Here is a 9,101-nt window from a genome sequence, read left to right on the forward strand (position 1 = left end):
AGGTGACAGCAGGCACCATTAACCCTGCCAGGCAAAGAGGGGCAGCAAGGCACCAGGGGGCATTGTGCCAAGCCACCTTACAGGTAGTGCCTGGAAGAGAAATTGGGAGGTGGCAGCCTCAGTTTTGACTTTCACCTTCACGTCAGGTTTCCTCCTTTTCCTCCGCCTGCAGTGCCAGACCACTGCAGTGCCAAGTACACAACAGCATCCTCCATCTTCTCACCATCTTTGGTACCACGACAGGGTGGAGGGATGTGTAGCCTGCAAGCCTCCAGACCCTCACACACTTTGCTAGGAGCCTGCAGCTTAGAAAGCTGGACTGGGAGATTCACACTTCTGGCTGTCTGCATTGTCCTTCATTTCTGTAGAAGTGGAGCATCATTGCTGAGGAGGGAGTTACTCAGAAATGACTTGCTTCACGTACTGTCACTGCATCTGTCCCATGTTTAAGCTGAGTGAGAAGGTCTGATGCCTTTCCTGATGTACTGTGTGCTCCTATTCCCTTTCTTTCCCCGCATCTGTTGACAATTCAAAGTCTCTCCATGGGACCACCTGCTCAGGGATACACCCTTTAATAGGTCTCAGCTGCGGCTACAACAAGAAAAATTAGGAACAGTGTAGAATTGCTGTGACAATTAAGACATAGCACTGCATAAATGAGCTTATCCTTTTCATTGTATCAGCAAATTTTGAGTTCTCTTTTTTTTAACTTCAGGTCTGACTGGACACAACTAGCATCTTGGGGTGCCTGAGGTGTCTGCATGGGAGATGTGTAGACACCACCCTTCTCTTTCCCTGATAACCAATTACCGTGGTACAGCACAGGACCTGAGCAAGCATCCGTAGCACCTGAGATGGCAGTGATACTCCTGTGATGGAGGGTAGATCATCAGACACAGGTAGGTGGTAACAGGTATGATGTTTTCCTTGAGAAATACAAGTGCAAATATTTACCTGTTTTCACTCTACTGCAGTTAACATTGCAAAAAGAAATTGAAATTTCTTCTTCTAAAAAGGGGGAGGAGGGGGGGATGGCTTCTTAGGAAGATGGGAGTTATGGTAGAGAATGCCTCATGTCTGCACATCTGTTCTAGAAATGGAAAATGTTCGTGAGCTGTATCCAGTCACTTCATTGAAGTCTTTTCCCAAAACACCACCTCTGCTTTTCTTGATTCTGGGAAGGTACAATTCTGAATCTATATTTTAAGTTCATCCTAAAATAAGACAACACAAGGTTGAAGATGCCTAGTTAGCACTGCAGGAATGTGATACTAGGAATTCAGATGTTACGTGGTATAAAATGTATGGTGTACAGATTCTAAATTCAAGAGCTTGCCAGCAAGTTTCTGGCCAATCTTGTTGATCATTTTGCCATGATTTTAATGTTGGTCCTCACACATCGGTGCAATGTAGAAATGTTGAGGGAAGTGCCACAGGTGACAACTGGGACTTCTCTGAGCCTCTTGTCATCCTCTTGACATTGAAAGTTTTGGACTGTGCCTGGGGCCCACGAGGCCCTGTCTAGCAGCAAGTGCAAAGTTTTAGAGGGAAGTCATTGAGGATATTGTGGCACGAGACAGTAGGGGAAAGCAATAGCTGAGAGTCAGAATGTGAAAAAAATACACACTTCTCAGGGTTGTGTTGCTCAAAAGCCACCGTTCAGTGGCATTTGATGAGAACTTCCCAGCTAAGACCAACAAGATATCAGCATGGTACAATGTTACCTGAACGCTACAGAGGAAGGCTTAAAATCCCTTTAGCGCGCCTCATTGCTTAACATCTATCTAGCTCTACGAAGTCGAGCAAAGACTGGTTTTCATATTATTTTAAATGCCCCAAAACTTGGGATTGAAACCTAAATCCTTCCTCATCCGTGGCCCTCCTGTTAGTGATGAGACCACAGCATCACAGATCCTCTTAAGGATCTTAAGTTAAAACTGCTTTCTTCCAGTGCTGCTGCTCTCGTTGTCTCCATTTGCTAATTGTGAACATGGAAACTTGATAGCCAGAGACCTCAGGCTAGAGCTTTACAGATCTCCAGATTACACAGTCATAATTAAATTGAGGAGAGTGGAGGGAAAGGAATTAATATTAAAAAAAAAAAAAAAAAAAAAGACGACAACCTAACCCCCAGAAATCAAATCCATGACAATGAGTTTAAATGTATGGTGTGTGGCCAGTGACATATGAGTCACTTGAGCCTATCTTTATAAGAGTAACAAAGTATGAATAAAACACCCAGCTGGCATGGTGCCACTGTCCCTGTAGATATATCAGAGCATAACAGCAGCCTGCGTTGTCAGCTGGAGGTTTATTGTCATCAAGGCCAATGGAAATCTTAGTCCTGGTGCTCGGATAAGAGTCATCCCACACCCCAGCCTCCTATTACAGCTCTTCCTCAGAGCCATCCTCCATAGCTGTGCTTCTCTTCACTGCCTTCACACCCCATCCCCATTTGGTTTTCGTGAATCAACACAGTTGTCAAAAAAATCCTTAGGAAGTACCTGGGCCCGCTTCTCTGGTAGTTACGCGGCCCAAGAGCCTAGCAGCTCTGCAGAGCAGGTTTGACCTATTCTTGCCTTGTTGTTTTGTGTTAACTGGGGAGCTGCTGGACAGGATGGAGGAGCCGATGCATGGCCTTCACGTCCCCATGTGTGGTGTGACCACAGGCCATGGCTGGGCCCGTCCACGTTTTCCATCTGGGGACTTGAGCGTGGCCAGTGCTGAACTGGCACTTGCTTTCTGCTGTGCAGAGAAATGCTTTGTGAAATGGAGGTTGTGGGGTAAGGGATGTTGGTAAAGCCTCCGAGGAGGTTCAGCAGGCATCGGTCAGGAGCCGTGCTGGTGGCAGCTGCCCCTGCTGCAGCTCGCAGGCTGGGTAGGCGAGCAGTGCAGGTGCCCTCCAGCCCTGCTGCGCTGCAGCAGCCCCTTAGAGCAGCTTCCACCACCATCAGCGTGACGAGCTGTCACAACCAAAACATAAAGAGGGGGTGAGGGCCATGTTCATCCGGGGACGAGAGCTTGTAATAGATCAGTGTACTTCCCAACCCCTGCTCCCATGGATGCAGCTATACCAGATGCAAAAGTTGGTAGCTAATCCTGTCCCACCCTCCATCACCAAGGATCAGACCAGTGGGAGGCTGTGAGGGCTATTTTTCCTGAAATAGCCGGTTTTCTACTCAACACCATTCCATACTGGTGGTGCAGCTGGGAGGCCCAGCCCGGTCAGCACTCCCCCATGGCCACGCAGCCCTTCCCTGGGGTCAAGGACAGGTTTGCACGAGGGGCCAGGTGGGCAGTGGCGGCACGGGTCCCAGCTCATCACTCCAGCTGCGGTCCCATTTGCTTGGAGGCCACAAATGAGAGCAGTGCATGCGTTCCCAGACGAGTCAGGGAACTGTGCCATCGTGAGGCAACTGATCCCGTGTCTGTGGCACCGAGAAGAGGAGCCCTCCCCCGTGCCTCAGCAAGCAGGCAACGAGTGGGGGCTCCTCCATGGGAATCCCTCCCCGCCACAGCCTGCTCTCCCCCAGGTCCCTGGCGTGTGTGTGTGGGGTGCGCTGCACCTGCATCAGACGGGCGGCTGCCGGCTTGTTTCTCATTCCGGCGTTCAGCTGAAGATAGATCTGCACTGCCTGCGTAGATGTGAAGGGAGGATGGTTCAGCTGGTGTAGCTGGCTCAGCCTGAAATGCCCCGCCGCATCCAGCCCTCTCCCTCACAGGAAAGGAGGCAGCTGTAGCCTGTTGCCTCTCGCTGAGTCTGTTTGTAGGGAAGTTGTAAGGTGAAAGCTCAAATATGTGGGCTGAGCACTCCAAGGTTTTAAAAAAAAAAAAAAAAAAAAAACACCCAGATCTTCCCAAGTGGAGGGGCAGCTGGAGGTTCACACTGGTATTTGTGAAGCCCAGCCCAGGATGGGGTGAGGTGTTGTCCTTCCCAGGCTGTATGGCCCATGCGTGCACAGCCCAAACTCTCTGGCTTCTTCCATCCATTATGAGGTACTAATTAATTTCACCCCATACCTTCCCCAGCTATTCCTGCTCTAGCCTGCCAGCTAGGGCAGCACAGCTTACCCAGCTCAGGCAGTGGCAGCAGCAGGAAGAGGCTGAGGAGCGTCATCTCCTCCCCACTTTCCTGCCTATCAGGTGTTCTTTGTGCACACAGGTGTGTGTAAAACGTGCCTGGCTGGGTTTTGCCAGGAATCAGGGGTGTACTTGTGTCCACAGATCTGACAATTAGGGACTGTCATGGCCATGGAAGGCTGGCCCCCTCCTTGGATGCCACAGAGCAAAAAGCTCTTGGTCACACAGGGAGTGTTGTGTTGAGATGGATGAGACGGCGATGCCACAGACTCACTCCATGGCCTTGGGTAAGCCGCCCAACATTCATCTACCCAACGATAAAGTAAAGGTAAAGGTCTTTTGTTCCTCTTGTCTTTATTCTTTTATTTTCATTCTCTTCCTCCTCCCTTCACCTACTAAGCTTCTTGGCCAGTTTCTTACTACCAGGCATGTACCTCTCTCAGCATGTTACACTGCAAGTCTTAATCAATGGTTTTCCTCTTCCACATAACAAGTCGCGATTAAAATCCCTGCAGAAATACTCAGATTGGGAGAGGTTATTTTGAGAAGGACAGGATGAAAAAAAAAAAAAAGATTTTGTTAAAATGCAGACGCTGCCCTTCCTAAGGCGGGCTGAGTTAGCATCCCAGAATTTGGTAATAAACACCACTTTTTTTCCGTGTGCCCACCCCTGCTTTCATCCGTAGTGAGCTGAAGCTTTCTGCTGCAGAAAGTGCTCTGTCCTCAATTAAAAGAAGGAAAACACCGAATAAAATAAGCCCCTGATAATATAACTCCCTTCCCACTGCCTGAGTCTCTGCACCAGGGAACTGCGGATGATCTCCCGGTGCAAACAGCCCCCTGTGTAAAAATAGCAACACAACTGCAAACTTCAGGGTAATCACTGCTTGATTTCAAAATATTTGCTCTGCTCCTGCCTTGTCCTTTATCTGTCAGGCCTCTATATGTCACTAAAGCAACATTCGACAAGTCCTCGCCAGGGCTGCCTCCTTCGGTGCGCTCCACCATTATTAATGGCAACAAGCTCCATCTCCGAGTATTTAAAAATATACCCTTCTCTAAATATAGGCAATCTGTGCGTGCTTAGCTACTACAGGGCAGAATGAGAGGGACCAAAATATTGACACGCACTGGGTGTGTATAATTTGTTTTGATTCCTGCTCCCTCCCTCCCTTGTACACCGGTCTGCGCGTTACCCGCACACCTTGGCGGAAAATCTGTTATTATCTAGCAGGAGGAATGTGGCTGCCGCTCGGAGCCGGAGTCTCCTTTGTTTATTTTTCCGTGCTCTGTCCAAGCGGTGTCAATGAGAGCGGAGCTTAGGGCTCTATTTATAGCCTGCCTCACGCAGGGCTGCACCTCGCCGCCAGCCACAGCCACCCCGGGGGGGACACGGGGCCCTCGGCCAGGGGAAAGCCTGGGGGCAAAGGGGGGCAGGCGAGGTGGAGATGGGCAAAAGGGGCCATCAGAGATGGGGTTTGGGAGAGATCTGAGGAGGGAGGCGGCTGTTCCCAGTCAGGAGGGGGTTTGGAGTGAAGTGTCGAGGGGCCAGCCTCGCCCCTCACTGGGGGAGCCCGGGAGGTGGTGGCAGGGAGCCCCGCCACTTGGGAAGCCTCCTTGGGGGATGCAGAAACATCCCAGCTCACCCAGTGCCAAGGGAGACTTCAAAAGAAAAGGAGGGAAGGGAAAAATAAAAAAGGCAGGAGTACAGTTTGTCACTAGGGGAGGGGGCGACTGGTCTAACGGGAGCACGATGGGGAACTTGGGGGCTCTGGGCTGGTGTGGGTGGGTGCTGCAGGGATGAGGCTCAGGATGTGCTCCCCAGCCCTTCCCAGCACTAGCCCTGTTTTGGGGTGATGGGCTGTGACCCCAGATGGCCTCAGCACCCCTCCCAGCCCCCCCAGTTCTCACCAAGCTGGACCTTCACCCCCACACCACACTGAGCTCCTCTGCTGGGCTGCCCCCCATGGGGACGCGTCCCATCCCCACCAGTGGCAGCTTCCTCACAGGGGGGTAATTGTGGCCCCCACAGCTCTGGGATGAGCTGGGGACCATGCTGAGGTGCATTGGCGTTAATAATCATGCCCTCGGTGCAGTCTGCAGGGCTTCGGGTGCTGACTGAGGAGCAAAAATGCGGTGGAGGGGGGAGCAGGAAAGGGAGCCTGTATTGGGGGGAAACACAGACTCTCCCCTGGGTACGCATGGGGAGCTTAGGGCCACCCCGTTTTCCTACCGGGGTGCAGAGAAAAATCTGCATTTTCTGCCTGAAGTAGTGCTCGAGCTGGCAGGGAGAGCTGGGCTGGCCAGATGGAGGGATGAGAGGGAGGCAGGGAGAGCGAGGCAGGCAGGGAGGGGAGGGGAGCAGGGAGCTAGACACCTACGCAAACACCGAGTGAGAGGAGATCCTTGGATGCAAACACAGACACAGGCGTCCTCCTCCTCCTCACATGCCCCTGATTCATTTCCACATGCCATACACGTGACATGCTAATTCAGGGCTACTACAGAACTCCAGGGCGAGAGAGGAACGGGAGAGAGAAATAAAACCCAGCAAGACACCCAACCGCAGGTTTTTAAGGGGGATTTGGTGCAGCTTAGCAGCAGCCCCGCTCCCCACTGGGGCGGGGGCAATAGGGGAGGCCTCACCACAGCCCCTCGCCCCCCTGCCCACCCTAGGGCAGTGGCAACATGTGCCCCCCCCAGGGCTCTGCTTGCAGCCCCCCGGCTCCCACAGCTGCAGGGTGGGCTGGTGGGGGTCAGGCCCCCGGGGGCAGGGAGGCCAGGCAAGGAGATGCTAATTTCTTCAGGGGGGAGAAACATCAGGCCAAGTGTGTTTGTGAGCAAAAGGGAAAATCCCCCGACCTCTCTGCTCTGCTCCCATTTCTGCTGGCAAACAGGGCAGGAGTGGTGCCGCCAATGTCAGGGAAAGCTGCATCTCGGTAGAGGCATCTTTGTGCTAATTCCTTCATTAATTTAGTGGCCGTGAGACAAGGGATGTGGCAGAGCTAATATCTATGTAACATGGAGCACCAAAGATATTCCGGGCTATATCACAGCCTCAGGATGCTTTTGCTACCCAAAACTGCCCCCCAGACATCTCTCACAGGAGCTCCAAATCCATCAGGGCAAAACCACCTTTGCCTTCTCCTGGGCAGCATCGTATGTGTTGTACCTTTGGAAAGCAGAGGTGAAATCTGCAGCTCTCAGCTGCAGTCCTGGTAATTTTCTCCTGTGAACAGGTGGTGCTTACAGTTTTTCCTCCAAGTGCTGACTGCCCTTCTCTTCCTGGGAGCCCCTGGCCCCAAGGAAGACATCTTAGGAAGCTGCTTTCCTCTGCTGCATTCCTGAGGAGGAAAGAGACATGATCTAGTTTACTGGCTGCTCTAGATCTCCCTGTGTGTGAAGGGGCTTTCTCAGCAAGGCTGAATATTTTGAAACAAGACCTGTGAAGGAGAAATCACAAAAATCCCAGATTTAGCTGCCATAGTTTTTATGAGAGACACTGCTTGTTCAGGAGAAGAAACCTGTGCTGCTTCATGCAAAGAGTGAGAGAAGAAGGTGAAAAGCATCCGAGTTAAATATTCCACCCGAGTATCTTAAACTGACAGCCACATGAGGTAAAAAAATCCCACAAGCTATATAAGACTGTGTAAGGCTTACTGAAAAACAAGGCTTTCTGTCTAAGGCAGAAGGAACAAAGGTCACTCACAACACCCACTACTGTATATATTTTTAAACTCTCATTGTGTCCGTTCTCAGAGGCCCTAATCATGATCGAGGCCCTTGTGTGTACAGACAGAAAGGTAAAAGGCACCCACCCCAAAATGCTTTTAATGGTGTAGGCAGATATTTAAATGGGAAAGGGTCACAAATACACACAAGCACACGTGTGTGCATGGATTTGACATCGAGTGCCATCTCTGTTCATAGCATTGCCCGTGGGCCCCACAGGACCAGCTGCTCCCCCAAAAGTAACGAGGAAAGCCCCGACCAAAGGACATGCAACCTCAAGTGAGGCAAGGACCAACCGAGTGCTCACCGAGGCCTCAGCCAGCTGCCCACGCAGCCCCGGGGTCCTGCCTCTCCCTTTCTGTTCCACCACCTTCCCCCATGTGCAGGAACCAGGGCTTCATTTTTCGTAATTGCATTAATACCTGTTCTTCCCTCACGCTAGCAATTTGGCTGATTTCTTGTTTATTGCTTTTCACCTCCCGCCATCAATAATTCAGCCACACGGCCCCCAGGAGGTGCAGAACCAACTGCTGGCTGTGCAGAGCCTCGCCGAGGCAAGGCGAGACGCGGTGGCTGGGCTCAGGGCCCCGCTCCAGCCCCAGGCACAGGCCAGCAGATGACAAACCTGCGGTGCTGGGGCTCTCGCTGGCTTGGGGAGGTTTGTTCTTCCTTCCCTTTCCTTGGGTTTTGCTGTGAGTGATGACTGCAGGATGTGACCCTAATTGTAAATCAGTTTCATCTGAGGGCTCTGCACCCGTGGTTTCGCCTCTCCTCCCGTGGTGGGTGCACTTTGTTCTTTCAGTCCCCAAATCAAAGCGCCGTACCCAGGTCCCCTCAGGATTCCCTCTGTGGTTTAGGTCGTGGGGATCATTTCGGGTCTCAGCAGAAACTGGTTCAGGTAATTAAAGCGCTACTGTAACCTAGAAAATCCCGTGTTAGGGACTGGAAGGGGTTAGGAGAGGGAAGGCTGCGAAGCATCAGCTCCACCCGTGCTCTCTAGCGAACGTCAGAGCCATATAGGTCAGGCAGGAGCCATTGACTCTGCTGTACCTGCTCCACAGATAACCAGGGGACTGCATTCTGCCTGCGTGTCAGCCGCGCTGCTTTTCAGCCCGATTAAATTAGCTAAACCCTTCCTAAAGCTGTGGAGAAATAAATATCCCTCTCCTCCTCCTTCAGCAGCCGCTGTTTCTCACACGCTGTCCCCTCGGCTCAGCACTCAGACGCCCGGACACCTCCTCCGGGGGATATCTGTGGCCGAGGGGCAGGGTCCAGCACAACCTCTCCCC

The sequence above is a fragment of the Aythya marila genome (genome assembly GCF_965140915.1).
Source record: "Aythya marila genome assembly, chromosome: 5".
Taxonomy (NCBI): Eukaryota; Metazoa; Chordata; class Aves; order Anseriformes; family Anatidae; genus Aythya; species Aythya marila.